The sequence below is a fragment of the Euprymna scolopes genome, chromosome 40 (assembly GCF_053919585.1).
Source record: "Euprymna scolopes isolate OS-2025 chromosome 40, ASM5391958v1, whole genome shotgun sequence".
NCBI lineage: Eukaryota > Metazoa > Mollusca > Cephalopoda > Sepiida > Sepiolidae > Euprymna > Euprymna scolopes.
The window spans coordinates 38,199,895-38,212,394 of NC_136521.1; the positions used below are offsets into that span (position 1 = coordinate 38,199,895).

The 12,500-nt window shown below is 32.2% G+C and overlaps 1 protein-coding gene across 6 annotated transcripts in view; it reads left to right on the forward strand.

The window, feature by feature from the left end:
• Positions 1–12,500, forward strand: part of LOC145265495 (paired box protein Pax-6-like) — a 1,005,138-nt gene that overhangs the window by 290,162 nt on the left and 702,476 nt on the right. The window lies entirely within an intron of this gene.

Consider the following 12,500-nt stretch of genomic DNA (forward strand, 5'->3'; position numbering starts at 1 on the left):
CGTCACTGGAATATTGGAAACCGTGGATGGACTGGACATGGGAAGAGGATTACGTAGGAGGACTTTAATTTCCAAGAAGGCAGCTGGGCAAGTATTTGTTTATATTAGAGTTGAAGATGATCATGCTTTAGTAGGAAGCATAGACGTGATATCTTGTTCGACAAGCGGGATGTTCTTGAAAAGAAACTTCCGCTTGGTTTTTTAATAAAGAGGGTGAGAAGAGACTGTTCTTTGCAGCTGTTGTAGCCAAACGAGCGCTGTGATTTATCCTACTCCGGAATCTTTATGTCGACCTCTGCAATATGTACTGAACTTCGAGTTAGATACTTTAAAGTGTACGAAAAAAAAGTTATATTGAAAAATATATTTGAACACGATTAATCACACACAAACACACACACACACACACAATGTTTTTAAAACCGTGATTAAAACACATACACACAAATATTAAAAAAAAAACAAAAAACTTGTGAAGTCCAGACACGCTGATGTTTCGGATAACGACGAAACACGTGTTGCTAGATAATGCGGGTGTTTGTGTAGATGTTAATCACATGGCGCAGTAGTGTTTGCGAGATAATGCTCCATAATTAATACATGGATTTTAGTATAAATTTGTATTTAAAATACGCTTACTAAAATATACCTCGTAAGACTATCTATCCGAAATAAGAATAGTTTATAAGGTTCCAAAAATGCATAATAGAAATATTCATGTGACCAGGTGGCGAAACGGATAAAAGTGCTAAGTTATAATCAGTTCAGAGTAACAATCATCACCATGTTTAAAGTTCAATCGTAAGTACAGGCGATACTAAGAATACAAATTGCCAATTACTTAAGACTTCTATCTGGGCATGGCTGAATGAACACGAGCATGCTACCAACGTTGGCGAAAAAAAAATTGGTGCCGTTCGAAATTTCGTATAGATTTCCGAGTTCAATAAGACGAACTTTAAGAAGGTCGGAGGTTACATGGGATAAAAATGTGAGAATAATATTCAAAATGATGAGAGTGACATGAATCATCACCTCACAAATCCGAAACATGACATGTTTATATATGTATTTATTATTATTATTATTATTATTATTATTATTATTATTATTATTATTATTATTATTATCATCTGAGGTTATTTTTTCCAGAAGTTAAGTAAACAACGAAGTTTAACGAGGTAAATACAAGAATGCCCAAAACCAAAGTAGAGTTGTTTTGACATAAGCAGTAATATGTTGCTACACAGTCATGAACATGTTTCAGCTAGTTATAACTAGAGACCTCTTCAGGCGATACAACGTACACGAAAGCAAAATTTACTTTCGTATAACCTGTATCGCCTGAAGGGGTCAGTAGTTACTGGTAATTAGCTGACCGAAGCATGCTTATGACTGTGTAGCAACATATTGCTGCTCATGTAAAAACAAATGTAGTGTATATATATATATATATATATATATATATATATATATATATATATATATATAAAGGGAAAGTGTCTGTTTGTGTATATTTTCCTACGCAATAAATCTGTCAATTTTTAGTCTACAGATTCGAAATTTGATATACAGGGTATTGAGATTTGGGAAAATCTATGTGATCGGTTTTCGCACAGAAATTTGGCTGTTAAGAGGTCAAAGTTCAACGATTTGACCTTTGAGAACTCTACCAAAGTCCTCCGACAATTTGGGGTCTAAACACTTGAAATTTTAGATATAGGTTCCTTGGACATGGATTTAACTTCATAACTTGATTTCAACCCAAAACAATAAATGTTAAGGGGGCATAACAGGGGTCAAATTTAAAAAATTGACCATTTTTTTTTTTTTGCTTAGCATACACCTCCAAACACCCGGGCAACGCCGGCCACCCATGCTAGTATATATATATATATATATATATATATATATATATATATATATATATATATATATATATGTATATGTGTGTGTGTGTGTATGGATACATAATTTTAGAAAAGATTTGATTTATATTGATTTTTGTTTTTTAAACATTGAATATCTTTTTTAATAATACATATTGATATATATAAATACCTCAATAATCAATAATGACACTGTGTCCAGTATTATTCAAATGTTTGAGGTATATATATATATATATATATATATATATATATATATATATATTTGCTTTTTAGAGAATAGCTTTCAAGAATTTCTTTCTAAATCAGTTTTCTTTTGTTTATACGATATGTCACACTTTGCTATATTATATAAATGTATTTAAATTAATTCTTATCTTGGGGCTGACTATATTGTAGTCAGCCGGAAAGCAGGCACGAGAAAGAGTTCCACAGGTGCGCAGTTCTTGCAAAGAAGCTTCGTTCGTGAAATCTTCGTTTAGATTTAAGCACAGATGGGGAGTGGGGGAAATTGTTAATAGACGAGTATACATATCTATATGTCATCTCTTCAGTTATATTTTTGATTCAATATGTACTTCAATAGTGCTCAATATATGTCTAGCGCTTTATAGTTACGTAAAGATGTACGTCTAGCAAGTAAGCTATAGACCCATTTGTTAGCCTTGCGAATTCCTTGGTTTTAAAGGAACCCATGTGTTTTTTGTATTTATTGATATATCATCTAGGATGTAAAGAACGAGTAACAATTATTTTTGCAGTTCTTACTTGCCATAAGCATATTTTATACTACCATATGTATGTAATGCATGTATAAGCTATACGATTTGTGTATATTGTACACTAACAAATGAGATAAAACGGTGTCCACAAGACTTATCAATGCTGTTAGATTTAACGCAAACAAATAGATATATTTATAATATACATATATTGGAAAGTATTATATGTATGAATAAGTAAATAATCTACACACACGTTGTTAGTTTTCCTTATAAGAATGCGTCAGATGAACGAACTTATGATTAACACATTAGCATGAATGAATTAACACACACACACACACATTCGCGCTGAGCGGTAGAAATTTCAAGGTTTGTATCTGGGGGCGCATTAATTCACTGCGAAAGATGCACCCTAAGTCTTCGTTAAGACCTGTATCTAGAAGAAGGAAACTCTGATATAAAACTCTGCGGTCTACTGCATAATCTGTCCTGTGGCAGTCATTTGCATCGACACTTATTAGCAGTAATTCCTTTAAAAAATTGTGCTGGTCCTACACAAAGCCTTCACCACTATAAACAAACAACTTAGTTGTTGTAGCGGAAGCTCATACCTCGAAATCGGCGGGTGAGTCTATCACACACACACACACACCCACACACACACAGACACATACACGCACATATATACATATATATATATCCGTAAAATACATTTTCTTATAATATATACCAATCCTTATTTTTAAAAGCTCAATATTATTATAGAGCAATGTAGTAAATAAATGATAAACAACTATATTCCAAAGTTCATGATTTTGACCATCTTATAATTTATTCCTTTAATTCAGTTGACATTTACAATTCTTGGCAGTATCTGTTTCGTAGCTTAAAATTAATCACTTAATTACTATATCAATCGGTGTATCTATTATATCCTTAACCTATCACACACATACATACATACACGCACACACATTATTTGTTTATAGTGGTGAAGACTTTGTGTAGAACCAACCACATGTTTTAATATTTGCGGCTAATTTCTGATGGTGCACGACAGACATACAGTAACTCACAGGTTTTTACATCAGTTCCCTTTTCTTGGATGCATGTCTTAGCGAATATAGGGGGGGGGCGTCTGTCCCAGTGAATTAAGACGCCCCAGGATATCAACCTGGAAATTTCTACGACTCGGCGATATATATATATATATATATATATATATATATATATATATATATATGCGTGTGTTAGTCTGTTTATAATACAAAAATTATTGGTTACATATGTGCATACATGTTTCAGTGATATCCCAATTCAAAGAGACCACTTCATCAGACCAAAAAAGCTCAATATTATTATAGAGCAATATAGTAAATAAATGATAAAAACTATATTCCAAAGTTCAATATGTTGACCATCTTATAATTTATTCAGTTGACATTTTCAATTCTTGACAGTATCTTTTTTGTAGCTTAAAATTAATCGCTTAATGACTATATAAATCGGTGTATCTATTATGCCCGTAACCTATCACACGCACACACACACATTATTTGTTTATAGTGGTGACTACTTTGTGTAGAACCAACCATTTTTTAATATTTGCGGCTAATTTCTGATGGTGCAGATGACCGCCACACGACAGACATACAGTGAATCGCAGGTTTTTACATCAGTTCCCTTTTCCTTGATGCATGTCTTAGCGAATACAGGGGAGACCGTCTGTCCCAATGAATTAATGCGCCCCAGGATATCAACCTGGAAATTTCTACGACTCGGCGCGTTGGCTCGTCGATATATATATATATATATATATATATATATATATATATATATATATATATATATATATAATGGGTGTGTGTGTTCGTCTATTTATAATGCAAAAATTATCGGTTACATATGTGCATACATGTTTCAGTGATATCCCATAGCAAGGAGACCACTTCATCAGACCAAAAAAGTAGCTATATTGAAGCCTTTTTTGGTCTGATGAAGTGGTCTCTTTGAATATGGATTCCAGTGAAACATGTGTGCACATGTGTAAGTAATAATTTGTGTATAATAAACGGATTATAGACTAGCTCTATCCTCCATTGAGCTCTCTTTAATAATCATGCGAGGTTTCATTGGATAGACTTACACATGAAACTTAATCATGTGTATTCGAACTCATGCGAAACTATGTATTTAGGTCTTAGCCGGGGACAATCGGTATGAAGTGTGGAAATAAAAAAATGGAATTTGCCAGGTAATGGTCGAGCGACGGCATTACGAATATACATGCGTGACGTAATAGCTATTGGTCCAGGTTTTAATTTTTAGCTTTGCAGTAAACATGTTTTCATAGTTCAGTCATAAACGTCAAAGGAAAAAGTAAATCGTAAGCTAAATGTTTTGGTTTCGATTCTCAGTGGGGGCACCCGAGTCGTTTTTTTTATTATTTTTTTTTAAAATCTTTTAAAACATTACTATATATTGGGTCTTATATAATATAATATAATAATAAATACGAAATCTGCATTATCAAAATATCATATTTTAGCGTATTACGACCGGCCAATGCCGAGCGGCCTGCTAGTATATATACTGTTTTTAACTATATGCTAGAGGACGTCCCAGGATGGTTATCAGCAGATTTTAACTGCTTTATTCACACAGTTTCGGTTGCATACATCATAAATAGTAAAGTTATAATATATATATATATATATGTATATATATATATAAGTTGATGAGTTCCTATTCTTTTAGTAAGTCGGGCAGAAAATATTCAAAAATTGACACAATTACATGAATGCATCTGCGCGACAAAACAGGTACTGTCAAGTATTGAACATTTTAACATGCTGAAAGAAATATACGATACGATGGATAATATCTTGGGGTTTGGAAGTAATATTTATTGTCATTTGTTTATATAGGCTCAATAGTTAGATCGAACTTTTTTTAATTGAAGGATTGGTATGAATAAAGCGTGAAATATAATTGAATAAGCATATTTTTTCCATAAACTTATATTATTAATAAACCTAGCGGTATATTAAAGTGACTGTATCTTATATGCATTCTCCCAGATCAAACTGAAAATCCTGGCTTTCTGACCTAAAATGCACCAAATCGTAATGTTATTCTCTTTCTTATCTTTTTGCAAAACTCAATCATGTTCTGCAAAGTAAAAAAAAACAAAAGATTTCCTTTCATAAAAAGGAAACATCATAAACCAGATATGAAGTATTTGAATTATAAAGCTTTTTCAACAATTACTGAATTCTACATTAAATAACCATGTAAAACAAAACTACCAAACCAACTCACTGAATAAACAGTTTAAGATATAAGTATATAAATATTTTTTTTTCGAAAAACAGTAGATTCAGTATTATATGTTATGAAAAATGTTGATATGCAGTAAAACAAAACGACTAAGGAACACACTTTAATACTTTATTATGTGCATGCATTTTTATTAATACTGCGTGAGTGTTTGTGTGTGTGTGTATATATATATATATATATATATATATATATATATATATATATATATATACTAGCAAAAGTACCCGTCGTTGACTGGGTTAAATAACAGCCTACAGAAAATGGACTCTGATTTATGAACGTATGATAGGTTATGAAACGGAAGGGTTGTAAAGAGATAGTTTGAAATTAAGGGGGGGATCAAAACCAAAGCAAAATCTGATGAAAGTAAAAATAAAATAGATAAACCCCATAATTTATTATACCATACCTGTTCACACTGAAACACTTATCACAATATTCTGTGCATCTATATTAAAAAACCTTGTTAAACTTTTGACATATTTCCATTCTATGGAGGTCAGGCGCGAACGAACACCCCATGATTTTATTATAACATATTTATTCAAACTGAAACATAATTATCAAAGTATACTTACGCACACAGATATGAAAAGTCTTTATTAAAGTGTGTGCCTATTTCCATTCTATGTAGGCTGGGCGCGAACGCAGACCGCACAATTTTATTATACCAACCCTATTTAAGTTAAAACATACTTATCAAAGTATTTTGTACATCTATATCAAAAACACTTGTAAACGTATTTTTCTTTTCATTTTTAAATTTGTTATTTCCATACTTTGTGGACCAGGCGCGAATGCAAACCCCACAATTTTAATGAACCACCGTTCTACCAGATAAAACATACCCATTCCTGTGTCTCGATACACCTATCATATGTAATCAGTTTTCTATAATATCAACCATATAGGAGCCTATTCGTGATCAGACACACATACACATACAGACATTCAGCTTTATATTATATATATATATATATATATATATATATATATATATATATATATGTTATTTGTTCTTTTGTTTTTTTTGCTATACTTTTTGAATAAATTCAATTATATTTAGGGAAGTGCATTTTTACCTAAATGCGAGTTGGGAATGATTTTCCCTTTAACCAATTTTGCTATCCGTAAATGGAGAGCGGCGTATGTATTATTTTTTTAATATAATTTTTAGTGAACAATTATTTATATATATATATATAAGTTAAAACAACGAAATAAATATGCTGTTGTCACAGCCTTAATAATGATATATACGTAATCTGAACAATTTAAAATCTCATATTTAAGCATATCTTACACCCTGGCAAAGCCGACCGATCCCCCGCTAGTTATATATATATATATATATATATATATATATATATATATATATATATATATATATATATATATATATATATATATATATAATAACAATAATTGTTACGATGGTTGAAATCCGACGATATGAAAAATAGATTGGAGATGGAAGGACCTGAACGCTCCTTCGTTCAGGCCCTTTCACCCCCAATCTATTTTTCATATAATAACAATGTTAATTTTTTTTTCACTCTTTTACAATCTATATTTCTGCCTTATTTCCAATATTGCTTATTAATTTTTCTATTAGGACAGCTTGATATTCATACATAGCATACTATAACATCTCCTTGAGAATATAGTAACAATATTTTTATTATATCATTAAAATATATATTATACTGTATAATCACGTTGGCAGGTCGGGTCTATCAGATCACTAAAGTTAAGCAACATTGAGTCTGGTCAGTACCAAACGGGTTACCATTCGAGAATATCATGTGCTGGATGTGCCCCGTCCATATCCGGCATTATTTCATTGTCCTAGGCACCCGAGAAAATAATGCTGAATCAGGAGAGGTAATTGTGCAATACTTTACTGAGAATTACATGCGCAACCATCTCTACAGGGGAGTATTCATTGTCTCTTCATACAAAATAGGGTCCCTGATATATAATAAATGGTAGGCTCAGGTTGTTTGGATATAGGAGTGATGGTCTCAGTCCTTTTCAGAGTAGACCCTGTATAGAATTTAAAGTCTAAAATACTATTATTAAAACTATATTGAAAGAAGTGAAAAAGAAAAAACGTAATGATGTAATGTTTTGGTGTAAGGTTATATAAGAAATCCCCGGACTAATCAGGAAGGTGCATAAGGCCAACGTTCGCCCAGGTATGGAATATTGTTGTCACATTTAGGCTGGTGTATCTGCTACTCGTCTCTCGCTCATGGACAGGGTTCAAAAGAGTCACCAACCTGGTAGATCCTCAACTGTCATCGACAAAATGTTACATCCCTCTGTCTGTTCTACAAGTATTTTATTGGTGGATGATCTGACGAACTACAAGCCCTTGTATCCCCTCCACGTAAATACCCCCGACAAACCCGATAAGCAGCAACATCTCATCCGTGCACATTAGCCATCCCTAGATGTAAAGAAGGCATTCTACTCAATTAATTTCTTCCACGTAACTGCTAAACTTTGGAACTCTCTTCCGGGTTCCTGCGTTCCCAACTTTACTGAAATACAAAAGCAGCAAGATGTAATGTGAACAAACATCTTGCGGCTCAACTCCCTACATAGTAAATCTGCAACTTATGTTCCCGATAGTAGCCCCTTACATCAAAGTTGTGCCTTGTTTTGGGGTGAAAATGGAATAAATATTTTTTTTTCATTTAAAATGATATATTAGTCTTATCGTTCATTGACACAAGTTTACAGAGATCTACCCCTACCCAAATATTCCCGAAAAAAATACCTACAACATATATATATATATAGAAGTAGAACAGCCGTACCAGAGAGAGGTATAAGCAATATAGCATTAATATTTAATTCTGATTAAAAAAAATGCCTTTCTTTTTGGAGGACGCGGCGAGGCGAAGATATGTTACCCTCCCTATAGTTCAGACTTTGTTCCCTGTAACTTTTGGTTATTCCCTAAGCTCAAGGAAACCCTTAGACGCCTCTCGCTATGAGAAAATGGCATACCTGAAAGTGGCTGTGACGACGATCATTGACATGCTCATACAAGAGTGGTTTCAAGGGGCCTACAAAAGTTGTTTGAACAGTACAGCAAGTGTATTGCAACCGGAGGAGATTACTTCGAATGAAGCTAGAGTTTCATGTAGATACTATCTAGAAAAGTGCCTGTACAATAAGTTTGGAAACTTATTGAAGACACCTCGTACATATTATTAATACTCACGAGGACGAGCTACCTTTTTAACTTGTACTCCTTAATATAACTTAATGTTTACTATAGTGCAATTAATTTCTCTTATTTTTTGTATGTAATTTGAGTTGGGGGGGGGGAGCGCCGAGTTCATAAACCGCACCCCTTAATGGTAAATCATGTAAAAAAATACTAATAAAATAAGACGCGGAAGTTAATCGCCATATTGCTGATAATATATATATTCCAACATTTGTAATGCTCCGTTCATTAGTTTAGAAAATGACCTTTTAAATACATGCAATTATATAAAACTCTATGTATAAGCCTGATGCATGTGTATGATGTTTCCTTGTTTTTTTTTTTTTAAGACCAGTGAGACTGCATTAAATCTTAAAGTTGTCTCCTGCAAAAATAGCCGGTGAAAACCAGGGAAATGTTTCTAAATCTCTACGTACGCATTAACCGGACATAGTGGAACAAACCTTTACAAAATCTAATATATCTCACTTTTAATAGTATATATTAAATATAATAAAATAAATCTAAAATTATCCGGAGAAGACAGTTGAAGTGTGTTCGGGGTTTAATGTAGTTTTCTACAAAGGTGATAGACAGTGGATTCAAACCTTTAGTGCAAATGATAATACTTTCATCATTCCGTGTAAAATTTTAACAATAGATTTTAAGCAAACTTTCTCTCTTTGAGAGTATTTAAAAATGATTTGCAGACATAATATAATCAGAACTGAAATTTAAAATATTAAAAATTCGCATAAAATGAATTATGCTGTAATAAATATATTTTAATAAAGATTCCCTGAATTTCAATTTTAAAGGTCTCTAAAGTTTAAGCCTTCAATTCTTAGATATTTTGTTTAATCAATATTATGCAGTGCACTGGGATCGATAATCGATTGGAGATACTATACATATGGTTAATTATAGGTGTTGGGACTATTAATCAGAATCGGGAATCGGAAAAATCGGAAGAGTTTGGGGAATCGGTATCGGTAATGGAAAAATTGATACCTGTTTTCCGATGCCAAAACGATTCTTTTAATTGTTTTTTTTATTTGATTTTGTTTAAAGCAAAATCTTCCATTGCAGGTAATAATGATAAAATATTAAATAGTTATTGGTTTTAAAATGTCAGTAAAGCTAAAATCGATAGATCATCCTCCACAAGTGTATTTTGACGGTTAGGAAAATATCTGCACATTTACAATGTGTGTGTGTGTGTGTGTGTGTTTTTTTTTTTTACGAAAATCGAGGGAAATAACAATCTTATAGTATAATAGATTTCTAAAGGAATCGGTAATTGTATTGGAATCGGCAATTTAGTAGGGAATCAGTAATTGTATCGGAATTGGGAAAATATTCGATTCGTCCCATCACTATTAACTATATTTTAAATGTAGTCCTTATGAAGAAACTATACTGCTCTTTCTCAACTTCCGATTTGTATTTTAAGATAAATTGTGGATGGAATTAATTTTTAGATAAATTGTGGATCTAATTAATTAGAATGGTCTTACAAGTTAAAACAAATGACTACGGTTCATCAGCTGGAATCGAAATCATAACACCTTTCGCTGTAGCCTTAGTCGTTATTTAGTGTTCCAACTTTCGTCGTTACCGTTTGAGCTATCGTCAGATGGATAAAAAAGAGGCTACAATTAAGCGACTTGAAGCTAAAAATGTATACGTATGCACGTTCATAAGTTGGTCGATTTATTTTGATATGGTAAACGATTTTATTTTATTTTTTTTAAATTTTGACCCCTTAACAGCTATTTTTACAGGATAAAACCAAAATGAAAGTGTTCCTATGTTCGAATACCCTAAATATCAAGTTTCAAATCAGTAAATATTCAGAAACTTGTTTTGTTGAAGATTATCGCACACAGCCAGAAAACGCCACTTAGATCCTTCGCAATTACTCATACATTAGAAACTATGGATATATATATATATAGAATTAAGCGCATAAGTTAAAGGAAACAACCATCTAATAATACACCATAAAAAATACGAATAATTAATCAAAGAATACTCTTTTTTTAAAAAATAATATTCAAATTAGTTTATTTTCATGAAATCCCTCGCATATCCATATGAAACCCCTCGCATATTAAGAAATTCATTTTAATATTTTGAATAGAAAAGTAGGATAATATGCTGTTGTCATAGCCCTAGTCATTACATTGAATAAATAAAATCATTTAAAACTAGCAGGGAACGTCTTGTCTTGTTCAATTTTGATTAATGCAGATTTCGTATTTATATTTTTACGGAGCCAATTCTCTATTTAATATTATATTGTACCTAATACTACAAAATATTTTTAAATGCGATGAGTGATATCAGATAGAATCCTAACCTATAATATTTAGAGCTCCACCCGCGTTGCTTATTGTTTGAGCTATCGACAGATAGGCAAGAAATATTTGAAATCAAACCACTACATGTTATGAATGAATTTGCGCATGCGTAAAATTATTACAATGTCGAGTTAATTTCAGGGTTCTGTTACCAGTCGTTTAAGAGTTTATCGGTTTAGTATTTTCACAGACACACTTCTGTTTTATTTATAAAAGTTACAAAACAAAAGTAAAATTATTTTACAGTCAAGTTTTAGCACGAATCCACACAGGCAGACGACATTTTGTGTAAGGATTTTATTATACAGACAATTAACGATTTACTCTTGCGTGATATCACATATGGAAACTCTGTATCTATTGAATAATTTTATCTGCTATTTGATTTGAAAACACATTGCGCCGGGTCTGTATTGCTATAGATTGTCATATAATGGTTTAAAAATGATATATATGCAAATGATGACAGTATAGGTGCAATTAAATTTTCAATGTTTTATTTCTGGTACTATCAGATCAGGCCAATCTGAAGATATTGGCTTCCTGAGGCATTGATGATTCTTGTTTTTGTACCTCGTTTTACAAAACTTATGTTCTGCAAAACCAAAAACAACAACCCACCTTTTTCTTCTTTGCCTTCTTCCAATTTTCCCTCTCTCTTTCTATCTCCCCCACTTCCTGACTGGTTTCCTAACTTAAACTGTACCAAACATTAATACTGTAACCCTTTTCTCCTCTCCCATTGCAAAACTCCTTCATGCTCTGCAGGGCAACGAACAAAAGCGATAAAATCTACTGCAAAACAACCTAATCAAATCAAACTAGCAATTGAAAGTTCAAAGAGCTTGAAAAACGAAAACCTTCTATAACTGGATGCAACAACGAATACTATTTCCAAAATAACTGGATTCGGCATTAAATAACCCAAAAAGGGTTGATATGCCGTAAAACAAAACAA